Source organism: Rhamphochromis longiceps, linkage group LG12, assembly GCF_057381845.1.
Source record: "Rhamphochromis longiceps isolate RC_006_pf linkage group LG12, R_longiceps_female_GT1.1, whole genome shotgun sequence".
NCBI classification, from domain to species: Eukaryota; Metazoa; Chordata; class Actinopteri; order Cichliformes; family Cichlidae; genus Rhamphochromis; species Rhamphochromis longiceps.
In genome coordinates, this window is record NC_140568.1 from 1933045 (window position 1) to 1946090 (window position 13046).

The 13046-nt window shown below is 41.4% G+C and overlaps 1 long non-coding RNA gene across 3 annotated transcripts; it reads right to left on the minus strand.

Annotated features, from left to right (window-relative positions):
* Positions 1–741: 741 nt before the first annotated feature.
* Positions 742–12692, minus strand: LOC146656549 (uncharacterized). 3 transcript variants are annotated; one of them, XR_014914168.1, is made up of 3 exons: positions 12637–12692; positions 10880–11009; positions 742–3836 (listed from the first exon to the last, which is right to left on the minus strand). It is a non-coding gene; the product is annotated as an uncharacterized LOC146656549 (long non-coding RNA). The 3 variants fall into 3 exon arrangements; XR_014914167.1 differs by lacking the exon at positions 12637–12692 and adding an exon at positions 12350–12624; XR_014914166.1 differs by lacking the exon at positions 12637–12692 and adding an exon at positions 11833–11896.
* Positions 12693–13046: the final 354 nt, after the last annotated feature.

A 13046-nucleotide genomic window follows, 5' to 3' on the forward strand; every position in this document is an offset into this window, starting at 1 on the left:
ATTAGCTAATCAGAACTAGCCTTCTGATTAGCTAATCAGAAGGCTAGTTCTGATTAGCTAATCAGAAGGCTAGTTCTGATTAGCTAATCAGAACTAGCCTTCTGATTCAGAAGCTAAAAATAAACTATTTTTAGCTTACAAAAAAAGGGGCGATTGTGGCTCAAGAGTTAGGAGTTCGCCTTGTAATCGGAAGGTTGCCGGTTCGAACCCCGGCTTGGACAGTCTCGGTCGTTGTGTCCTTGGGCAAGACACTTCACCCGTTGCCTACTGGTGGTGGTCAGAGGGCCCGGTGGTGCCAGTGTCCGGCAGCCTCGCCTCTGTCAGTGCACCCCAGGGTGGCTGTGGCTACAATGTAGCTTGCCATCACCTGTGTGTGAATGGGTGGATGACTGGATATGTAAAGCGCTTTGGGGTCCTTAGGGACTAGTAAAAGCGCTATATAAATACAGGCCATTTACCATTTATGTTCAAATATACTGTTGTGATTGAAGAAGTTAAATAAAAATGTCAGTCATCAATTCATGCATCACCTCATGTCATCATAACAGAGGTCTGTCTTCCAGGAAAGAACAGTTTAAAATTAATGTAATATAGTATTGGCCATACTATATGATGTATTGCTTGTCTTTGTTTAATAATACAGAAGACAAAGACCTTAAAAAATAATCGCATATCGCATCGCAATATTGGGGCAAAAAAATCACAATTAGATTATTTTCCATAATCGTTCAGCCCTACTTTGTGGGGTCTTTTCCGTGTCATCTTTTGGTTTGTTAATACATCTGCGGACATGTCTCCAAAGGTCCTTCCGAACATACATCCCTTGACAGTAAAAGCAATAAACAAACTTCCCTCTACTGCTTTAGTCTTGGGTCTTCTGTTCACTGTCATTGGTCCCATTCCACCATGCAAAACTGCAGCATTATGCTTAAAATTTCCCTTATTTCTCGATTTCTGTAACAGGATTTTATGCTCCAGGGAGGGAAAATACATGCACAACATCAGGAGCCATTTTGTGTGTTTTCAGGTTTGTGTTAGTTTAGCTTTTGAAATTTTAGTTTGTGGTTTGAGTGGAAAAATGATTGCCATTTTTGTGGCAAAGTCAGTTTTTCAGATTTAGTCTTGCAAAGCTTGGTTTTATCTTCTGGCTTTTCCTCGGTCAAGTTGTAGATGGAATTTGTTGAATCTGATTGTTCATTTGCTGTGGGGATGTCATCTTGGCATAGCAGATCTTTTGATGCGTTTGGCATAACTAGGGTGCTTGTGTCTGATGATGTCACTACAGAGATGAATACAGACCACACGGTTTTTACTGCCCTATGGATTGCCAAGAAAATGGTCCTCATGAACTTTAAAAATAAAAATAATCTAAATTCTAACCAATATGGAGACCATCTGATAGATCATATTTATCTTGATACAGCCTCTGCCACCACATTAGATCAATCCCTCTGGGCTCCTTTGATCAGCTCCATCACCTAGTGGGGGTGGGGAGTCATAGTTTTGTCCCGCCTTCGCTATTGTGGTTGTTTTGGGGGCAGGTACCAGCTTGGGGTGTCTGGGGATTCCCTAGGGATGTTTTTCCTGGAGGGCTCAATCCAGGGGCTGTGGTCATGACCTGGTTGGGGCTTCGGGGACTGGTGCATCAACAGAACTGGGGGCCTCTTCAACTGGAAGGGAGGTTACATCGTTGCAGGAGGTCTCTGCTCTCCAGGTGGGGGAGAGATACTGGGTGTCTATTGTCTTATGTAGTCTGGGATACGATTAAATGATGGGGTGTGTGTAGTTTCCTCTGCGGTGGGGTCGGATGGGCTGCCCCAGGCCCATATCAATCTTACATATCAAACCATGTCAATGTGACATTGAAAAAGAGGCAAATCATCTGTAAACAGTTGTTTAAATGTTGCTCTATTAAAAGCTTCAGTCTGGAGAGAGTTGAGACAGCAATATTAGGCAAAAACAGAATTTTTACGATCCCTAACATCTTACCTAGCATTTGTGTGTAATGATTTTCTCCAATTTTGTCAATAAGAAATGGCAGGATTTTTAAGAAAACCAGCATCTGCCCAGCTGACTGTTTCAATTTATTGTCATTGATGACAGCGTATACTGACAGATATGGGACAAAGCTTATCCCTCACATCCACAGGAGAATAAGGAAAACACAGAATTGCACTGTTGAATGAATCTAAGTTCATTTGCCCTGAAAGCGCAAGATTCTTTAAAACACATTTGACTTCATATGAGGCAACACCTTCAAGAAAAACATGCATGGTGTCTTGTGGGGTTTGATTACATCAATGTGAGGAGATTCTGTTAACTTGCTTCTCCTGTTTATACCATACGTTATATTAAAATTGTCTTTCAAAAAGTCAGTATTTGCCTTTTCAGTGTCATTACATTTCTTGTAATGACTGGCCATGGTCCTTTTAACAAACAAATAGTCATTAAATTGTTCCTGCATGTCTTCAGAGTGGCATTCGCAGTGCCTGCATTTACTGTAGGCAAAACCCACTCCTTCCTTGAATCCAGCCACTTCATGCTGAGCTAGAGAGTCTCCACACACAGATATGAGTGCCCAGTGAATTGTCCTCTCACCACTTGCAGTGACAACTCGGACACCATCACACAGCTCAATTAAATCACCATTAATCCTCTCAAACATCTCATCCATAGCACAACAAGGAAGATCTTTTGATTTTACCATGGCAAGCAGAAGCAGGAAGTCTTGATCTGTACTTAGGACTGATGTTACCTAAGGTGTAATAAATCACTAACAACTAGTTCCATTTTATCTGTATATAAAATCAACCGCAATGCTGTGCGGACTTAAAAATGTCTCCATCAATGAAATGATGAAAAAAGCCATCCTTGCATGGGCCTCTCATCAATCACTGCAAGCATTCTTGGCTGTGATAGCAGCTGCTCTAAACTTTTCACCAACGGTATATAATGAAAACAATGGTCCTTAACGGCAAGAACTCTGGAGTCTCCACTATTCACGTCACTGTTTGCGGGGCAAGCCGTGTGAGGTATGAATGAAGGACCCAAAGCGCAGGCACTGACTGAGATGTAAGTGAGCTTTAAGGAGAGTGACATACAACCAAAAGCGGAAGCAGAACTCAGAAATAATCTAAACAGGAAAAACTAAGAACTAAACTACAAACCTGACCACGAGAGGATGGAGCGCGGAGGTAACACGAAGACCGACAAGCAGGAAGAACAGCATGGAGGGACACAGACGGACCAGTAACGCACACAAGAGGACACATGCTATAAATACACACAGAGGGAAACGAGGAGACTGCACACAGGAGGGACACACAGCTGAACCTGATGAATCTGACGAGACAGGGATGATGCAAACTGAATACACTGACACAGGACACAGACCTTCACAGTGAGACAGGAAACTCAACACACACGCAAAGACACAGACTAAGAAACACGGGCTTTACACAGAGGAAACACACAGGCCGGGAATGACAAGATGCAGAACGAACTAGAAAGTCTCAACCAGAATACATAATAATAATAAGAAGAAACACAAAAGGCTGGGTCAAAAGACCCAGGCTACGACACTTCACATAACATACTGTATGTTTTGCAACAATAATCTCTGGTTCAACTGGTTTTAACAGTTCTTTGATGGTCTTGTCCTGCAAATGGGTGGAAGCAATTTGAATGAAAGGGTCAACACACTGGTCAAATACCCCCATTGCATCATCTTTAGTTGATCCAGGTCCCCAGAATGTCTCTCAGTCATTTGTTGTTTCAGGTGCTCCTAACAGGGCCTGATATTGCTGGACTCCACTCACGATGTGGTCAACAGCTCTCTGAGGAAAAAACAAATGAAAATACTAAATCACAGAATTCATATGAAACACAGTGAACATGCAAACTCACAGAGACATACTTTTTGAAAATGGAACCCTTCAATTACATAATGTTAGTGAGATGTAATGATCAAATGACTTGCAATGATTTTTTTCCTCAATTTATTTTAAATAATAATATTATCTTCTGCAGCTTTAAGACCTTGTTGTCACTTGATTGTAATGTGTTTTGAGGGATGGGCTCATAGGTGGAACATGTAAATTGAAAGTTTGTGTTATGTGTGTTCTGTTGTCTCTATTCTTAGCTCATGATAAGGAAATATAGTAGATAGGCAGATTTTGGATGCAACATACATGTCTACTTCCACATATAGCGAGGGAGTGAGATCTGAGTGGTCACTCATGAAGTACATGGAGACACATTCTAATGTCAGGTGGTTCACTCACATACCTAAAGCTGTCCATGACCAGCTATAATATTGGCCATATTATATTTACATTACCACAGTGAGATGACTTTAGTCTCATGAACAACATCAGCTAATTTTTATTTACTAGCTAATCTTAAAATGACTGTTCAGTACAGAAATGAAGCCCAACAATTATGTTTTTACAGTCCTGTGGTCTCAGCCTCAGATACTTATCAAATTAAACACAGCTCATATAAAAACAAACAGATGAACCAAAGATTTTCTCTTTCATTTCTGTCAAACAATGCTGTATGAAACGTTTCCAGCGGGTAATATCATGGTTGCAAGGCAACCTGGCCAGCGCGACGGAGGCTAGACTGTCCAATATCACAAGCCTCGCACTTCTGGCCTTAGCGGTATTTGAGTACGCGGCCCTTGAGGACTGTTAGGGCTGCGTACTTTAAGGCTGCAGACCCTGAAGTGGGATACAGCCATTGACTGCAGTACTAGTATTAGAGTACTAGACTCTGCGTTAGAGTATCACTTCCTGTTCCTGTTACAACATACAATGGTGTTTTTGTGTAGCTTATCTGCGTAGCACTTTAATAAAAACTTTTGGATAACTTCTTATTTCATCGTTTAATCTTCAGGCGCTTCATCTGAAGCACCCTCTCCGTGTACTCACTAATTTATAGTCAAATTTATAGTCAAAGTATTCATTCACCGTGTCTTTACTTAGCTTAGCTTGTAGCCAACTTGCTAGCAGCGTAGCTGAATGCCTGTGCGGACACCACTTTCTCCAGGACTTTTTGACAGGAATTTGAGTTTGGACATATTTATTTAAGAGTTGTCAAGGTTTGCACTGTTACGTGCACATAAAAAGGAAAAATCCTAGTTCTGTTATTTTCTTTATCTCCAGCTATTGAGTATTTTAGGTAGGGGACAACACTACCATTACTCAATATCACAGTCAAAAGATCAGTAAGTCACAACCTTTGAAGTTCTTTTTGATACCACAAAAATGCAATTTAGTGGTCAAACCATGTCTCGGAAAGCCCTTTGTTAGGACCAGCTTCCTGTTTTCAGACACTGATTTTATTTATTGTGTGCAAAAGTCACTGATTTCAGGCTACAAATAAAAGCAAGCAAATGCAAAATGACTTAGGTTCAGGGAATACACATGCATTTTGTGTTGTCTATAATTTATGTTACATATACAGATTTAGTCCAAGCATTAAACCCTTTATTGATTTAATGCTTGGACAGGAAGAAATAAACATATAGCAACAAACATGCAGACATAATCTACTGAAAACTATTAGATACAGTTGAAAGCCTCAGAATTCCCTCATTCAGAGATAATGCGATTTGTGTCCAACATTAATTTATCAATATTTTTGAAGAACAAAAATATGACAAAATGCTAGAAATAACATTTACCTACTAAACTGACAACGCAGGCAACTGTCTTAAAGCCATGAGCATCTAATTTTCTAGTTTAAGCACCACTGCAGCTCACTGTCACTGTGGGAAGATTCATTTCAGTGAAGCTGCTGCTGGTTGCCATGGTAATTAAGCATAATTGCACAGTTGAAACTGACATTTTTTGAACAGGTTCAACAACATTAGTATCTGAGTCTGTGTTATAAGCCTGTCCATCCTATAATATACAGTTTTAATTAGTCAGAATTGTTTTTAGAATTATGTAACTTTTATGGCATTTTGATAGAACAAGCTCGAAAGGCTAGATGATGTCCTGAGCTGCATTCCCCTTGCTGAAGACCAAAGGCAGAGTGACACCACAACAAGGCAGCAGTAAAGGTCTGGAGATGTATCACCACAGAAGATGCAACTGGACTCATTATGTTGCTGAATAGATTATCCCCATTAGATCACATCATGTCCAATAATTTGTGGATGACAAACTATGTGGTTCAGTGGTTAACACTATCACCTCACAGGAAGATTCTCCTTTGCCTTTGTGGGTTGTTTTCTTAGGGATCTCTGGCTTTCTCCCACAGTCCACACACATGACAGGTGATTTCTCTCTCTGCCCAGGGGTGATGTGAGGTGGGCAAATGAACTGAATCACTTCTTTAACAGGTTTGATTCATCCAGGAGGCAGTCTTAAACATCGTCTGCAGACTCACCCACCCCCCATGCTGCTGTTCCACCTCAGCCACTTCACACCTCCTCCACACACCCAGCTCACTACTCCCCACCCCCAACCACAGCATACCAACTTTATTGTCTAATTGGCTTTGTGACTCTGAATTTGACTTTAAATCAGTGCAGAAGAAACTTGTTATTCAGTGCCAGCAGGAGTGAAATTTGCTGATATGAGCCAAGAGGTACAAGAAACGACTTTGTGTGCGGCCCATTTTTTTCAGAACCGTGAGGGAGCCTGGGGTGACTGAAGCCTTCCTTTGTACTTCCCCCAGCTGTTACACATAATTTTAATGTTTTTACGGTTAAATATTATCTGTAATCTTGAAGTCTTTTGATCAGGATATGTGCTTCAAGGTGCACATTAAACAAATATGTAGGACAGCTTTCTTATATTTCTGTAATATCTCTGAAATTAGAAACATCCTGCTTCATAATGACACTGAAAAGCTTGTTTATGCATTTACTACTTAATACTTCAAGTACTTCTCTTGTAATTTATTATTATCAGGCTGTCTTAAAAACTTTGTCTGATGACCCATTCACAAAAAAATAAATCACAAAATCATTTCCAACTTCACTGCTCCATTATATTTCCATCATATCCTGTCTGTCTGTTGGACACTTCCTGTAAATTAAGACGACTGCACTTAAACTTTTAACTGATGATCATACAATGTAAACAGTTTGTGTCGAGGCCCTGGCAGTAATGGAAAAGGCAAATATCGAGTGCCATTACAGCTCCAAACATATACAAAGGGTCTTTGAATAGAGGTCTGCGTGTACCACAGAGCCATGGCTCACTGTCTGAGTGTCTAAATGAGTCTCACAGGCCTGAATGCTCGCTTGAAGTTATTAATAACAAGCATGAATTTTGGACTTTAAACTGTGTTTTAAAGTTTTACAGCTTTTCCTAGTAATAAAAACCTCCTTTATTGCCTTTCATATTGCACAAAGTCATCAAGCAAACAACAATTAAATGACAAAAAAGTTTGTTTTTCACTTTTTACCACAGAAATGTCAGTTTTTTACGACTACAGTTTAAAAAACAAAAGGAAAAAACTGTGCAGTTTGAGCAATGAGCTGTCAGGGCTTTTTTCTGTAATCTGTAAGAAATTCACATTTGAGATTTGTTGGTCTGGAAAAGGTTATAAAGCCACGTCTAAAGCTATGGGACTCTACCAAACCACAGGGAGAGCCATTGTCCACAAATGGAAAACATGGAACAGTGGTCAAAAAGGAGTGGCCGGCCGTCCAGCCACGACTCATTCAGCCCAGAACAACATCCAAAGAGCTGCACGACTCACTCGCCTCAGTTAAGGTTCATCACAAGGGGGAAGTAACAAAGTACAAATACTTTATATTCTACTGTACTAACGTAGAACTATCAGGCATCTGTACTTTACTGGAGTAGTTTTTTTCCTGACATTTTTAAACACCAACACAGCCGGAGATCGACAGACGGATTGGGGCTGCAGCTGCAGTAATGCGGACGCTGCACCGGTCCGTCGTGGTGAAGAGGGAGCTGAGTGTAAAAGCGAAGCTCTCAATTTACCGGTCGATCTACGTCCCTACCATCACCTATGGCCACGAGCTGTGGGTAGTGACCGAAAGAACGAGATCGCGGATACAAGCGGCAGAAATGAGCTTCCTCCGAAGGGTGGCTGGCCTCTCCCTTAGAGATAGGGTGAGAAGTTCGGCCATCCGGGAGGGACTCAGAGTAGAGCCGCTGCTGCTCCACATCGAAAGGAGCCAGCTGAGGTGGTTCGGGCATCTGACAAGGATGCCCCCTGGGCGCCTCCTGGGTGAGGTGTTCCAGGCATGTCCCACCGGGAGGAGGCTCCGGGGCAGACCCAGGACACGCTGGAGAAATTATATCTCTCGCCTGGCCTGGGAACGCCTTGGTATTCCCCCGGATAAGCTGGAGGAGGCGGCTGGGGAGAGGGAGGTCTGGGCCTCTTTGCTTAGGCTGCTGCCCCCGCGACCCGGCCCCGGACAAAGCGGATGAAAATGGATGGATGGATGGATTTTTAAACACATATCTGTACTTTGGACTGCTTAAATTTTCTCGTTACTTTTGGTTTAACACATTTGCAGGGAGTTATTGTTTCTGTCACTGTGAGCCTTCAGTCCTCTTTCAAATAATCACCAGGGGACATAGTGTAAAAAGAGATCATGTGTGCCATAGTAACAGGTCCAAGTGGGCCCGCTGTGTGGTTTTGTTTTTTTGCCACAGCTCTGGAACGACTGCAGGTGTCCATAAGTTGTGGTTGCCATACGTCAGCATCTAACAAGCCCTAAGCATAAAGGGAGTGGCAGGTCATTTCAAATGCAACGTTTCTATCAGCTCAACAAACATCAGCAAACACACAAACTGTTTTTGTGCAGTTTGTCTCACAGTGTGTTGATAGCTAAAAGTCCAGCTGCTGTATTTCACAGGGACAGAAGCAAGTTTGAGATAACTTCACTCAGAGGTGGACAAAGAATACAGGACAGGAAGAGGAGAGCTTATATTTAAAGATAAGGACTGCTCAGTGGGATTTGATGTAAATTTAAAGCTTACATTGATTTCCTCATGTTCTCATATTGTGAAACATGCTGCAAAGCTAACTTAGACTAACTGTGTTATTTAAAGACCCCATGAAAATCCTCTGCAGGTTAGTGCAGGATTATCAGGTTGGTTTACAGTAAAGAACTGTGTGTGACTGATGCACAATGGCTGTGGTGCTCGTGGTCTGTTACATCAAGTGTAACAGAGATGAATATGAATTTTAGCTAAAGATGCTTAAATGTAGAAAAAGAGACGGTGTAAACAATGACCTGTCAGTGTAGAGGGTGGAAATCAGCCAGGTCAACTCGTGAAATACCTGCTTACATCTTGTTGATTTCAGTTGTGTTAATCTACAAAGAGCCACTACAGCTGATTTTAGGGTTCCCCCACTCTAAGATGGAAACCCCTGCTGAGCAAAATGAACAAAGGCTGCTCTCAGTTTTGCCAGAAAACATTTCAATGATCCCCGAGACTTTTGGGAAAATACTCTGTGGACTGTTGAACTGTCTCTGCTGCTCGTCTGCAGAGTGACGAGTATCTCAGCCTTCCACACAGTTAGCCTTTTGTTCTCTTCATTCAGATTGTATCTTTGACTCTAAGACCTGTTGTTTGATCTTTTCCCTCCACCTCTCCTGGTTTATTTCTCACCGATCTCACTTGCTGCAGTGACTACAATAAAAACATCCCGTTTGTGGAACAGCACGTGTGTCTGATCACTCTGCACTGCACGCTCAATACAAATCTCACTGCCAGTAAGGACCTCAGTCGCAAAGAGAAAACCTCAACACATAATATACACAATACATAAATCCCAGCTGTCATAATGTGCACCAAAAAGGGATTAATACTGTTTTTTCTCAGTCCTTACAGCGCTTTCTGTCACCTAGAGCCAGTTAATATGTCCAGACCAGCCCTACTGTGAGTGTGTGAACAAATGCCATCGTTTTTAAGCCCCACAGATACAATCATAGTCTACCTGTACAATGCAATGTAATCCAAATAGTGAAGCACATATACAGAAGGGTCAGTGAGCTGGGATTTTAAACCGTAAAATGTAGCATTTTTAATCTTTTGCCAGAATCACACTCTTACTTTTCTGAGTTCATGTATTTGAAGTGAAATTAAAGCTAATTATAGTTTAATGGCAAGAAAGTGAAAGTGGAAAGTGCTAAAAATAGAGAATTATCCTTTTAAGTGAATCTAAATATTTTCATTCCTCCTTCTAAAAGAAGCTTCATCTCCTCTCTGTTTATACCAACTCTACTGTCTGATTGGCTTTTGGGGACTCAGATTTGACGTTTGCCAAACAGAAAAATCAATATTGTTTTCACTGAATGTTTTCTAACAGTAAATATTTTTCAAACATTTGTTGTTTCTGTCTTTCCATGTGTTGTCCCTTAATCTGAACTGGAGCCAAATGAAGCAGAGTGTAAGCACCTCCTAAGCAGCAGCAGCTACAGTGAGTCAGTGCAGGTGATTTGAGACTATGAGAAATCTGAGAGACTCAACACTGATCAATTTAGGCTCCAGAATCTAGATTCAGGAATGTGCAGTTGTGAAGACGCCAGTAAAGAGAGCATGGAGACTGATAGCATCAATATGACCGATAGCCCTGATGAGAAGCCTGACGGCAAGGGCGAGAATGTGGGAGGGAATAAACAAAAGGCAGATTTTCAGAGGCTGTTTGGAAGCAGCAGAGGTGTTTATTCAGGTTTGCTCTGATTATGAAGCAGCAGGCTGACAGCCTGGAGCCTCCCAGCTTGGATTCAGAAGTGTGGAAGAGGAGCAGCTAAGTCAGGATAGGGTCATGAAGGATGCCAAGTCCACTGAATCCACACGCTTCCTGTTTCCACCTCATCCTTCCAGTGCTTTACTATACTCCCTGCTCTCTCTACCACAACTGCCTTTGAACTTGCCTGAGCCAGGTCTGAGTCCAGCTTTGCTACTCCAGCCAGGTCACATGACACAGGGGTGTGGTCTGATGTCAGCAGGCAGGTCAGTGGATCCCTCTGGTGATGGATATATGCCAGTGAAGCAGGAGGAGGCCTGAGAACAGACAGCAGGCTTAACTAGCAGGACAAAGTAGCATGTAGTACTTGAAGGAGTCATCACAACCAATCAGTTCTCAGGAAAATCAAACACCACATAAATATTTCTCTTCTTTGATTTTCATCAATGTATATCCTTTTATATATTTTCTGTCAATATTTCTGCCTGATTAGAAGCTCATAGGCAGTTCCTGTCACTCTACAATAAAATAATGAAGAGGCTGCCCTCTCTGCCCTCCCACTAGCTGACCTAACTGACACAAGTAAACTGTGCTAAGATGCCCTACATGGACTAAGGTTCTTGGCCACATACATATAGATTTGCTTGGCTGTAGAAATCCATGCCATGAAGCTCCCAGCGCACATTTTTGATGCTTCTGTTTGTGGCAGAGCAGGTTTGGAGCTCTGCAGAGCCTTGGTAACTTTTACTGACTATGCACCCCTACCCATTTATTATAAACTAACAGCACAACTGTTTTTTCTTTTTTCTATATTACACATGTATGATTTAGATTTATGTGGCAGCTATTTACTGACCTGACAAAGTTATCTGAAATGATGTCATGTCATGAATAACTCAAGTTATTTTCCATGAAAATTAAAAGTGGGGAGATTCTCAAAAAATGAATGAGACGTGCATGTAATTTGATATATTTTGTTGTTTTGTGTGTGTGTTTGTCTGTGTGAAGTTTTGATGTGTATCTGAAAAACGCATTTTGAAAACACTGGAAAGACCTCAAGACATATTTTCTTTATTTTCTATGCAAAAACACCTTCCAGCAAGCCTTTTCAGTGTGAAATTTAGTGCGTATAGAAAATACCTGTGCCAGGTTGTCTCCATCTAGTGGTGAACATGGCCTTACCACTACATCAGGTGAGTTTTTCTCTGTGCACAGTGACACAAAACTCATCTAACAACACAAAGTATTAAAAAAATACAGCATTTTAAAATGATGTAGGACGATCAAGGCAACGTTACAGATTCAGTAAGAGCTGGAGTTTATTGTAAACCTTAAAATATGCCGGGCTTCACACTGACACAATTGCTTATGTCTAGCATAGCTCTGTTAATATAAATTTTATTCAAAACGTGTCCAGTTTAATGTCTTAAACTAAAATAGCATTAAGGTTTCAATGAGCTAAAGTGGTCCCCCTGAGTCAGCACCCAGAAACCTATCATCTTTTAAAACTGTGGGCATAACAACGAACGTTGCTGGGATCTTAAAACACTGGGGCTAAACCCAGACCTGAACTCTTTTGTATTTTCACTCAGTAAGAGCATATGTGCTGGTTATTACACAATATCAAACGACAGCATTAACACGGGGTTACAATTACCTTCTCACATCGTCGCATCGAGAGTTTATCCATTGAGCATTAGAGTTCAACAATGTTACATCCAGTTCAAAGCAGTTTCACTAACGCCAGCGAAACAAGGCTAACAGTATATAAGAGCACAAAGACAGCTTATCGACAGCTCGACGTATCGTCAACAACTCACGTCAGTATGGCTGCCATCGGTCATCTTTTAACTAACCAGAAAATGAACTCTTACGCGGTACACTATACACATATACAGTATATTTCTTTTACTTGTTTTTAAAGTTGGAGTATTTATATATTACCCTGAAATCTTTTGCTGTTGAGCAGGAGAGCTCCAAAGCGTCCCCCTGTAACCATGGTTACGCAGAGGCGTTAGCGTTCCAGTGGTGACGTCACAGAGTATACAGAGGACAGAAGTGTGACAAACTGATACTTGGAGGGATCTGCATCTTTTGTTGGCACTTTTCTGCTGAGATCCGGAGCTCGAGTCCCTGGTGCCCAGGGGTAAGATGAGTTGCTGTGTTCCTCACGGAGAAAAACTACTTAACATGGAATAACTTCAGTCTCGGATGGAAAAAAAAGATGCAAGCAAAAGAGGACAGCAGATTTCTTCAAACGGTAAGGAGCTTCTACCAAGTGATATCTGATAAGCTTAAAACTTCGAGCGTAAATCTAATGTCCAGATTCATGCTAAACTTTTCTGATTAATCAG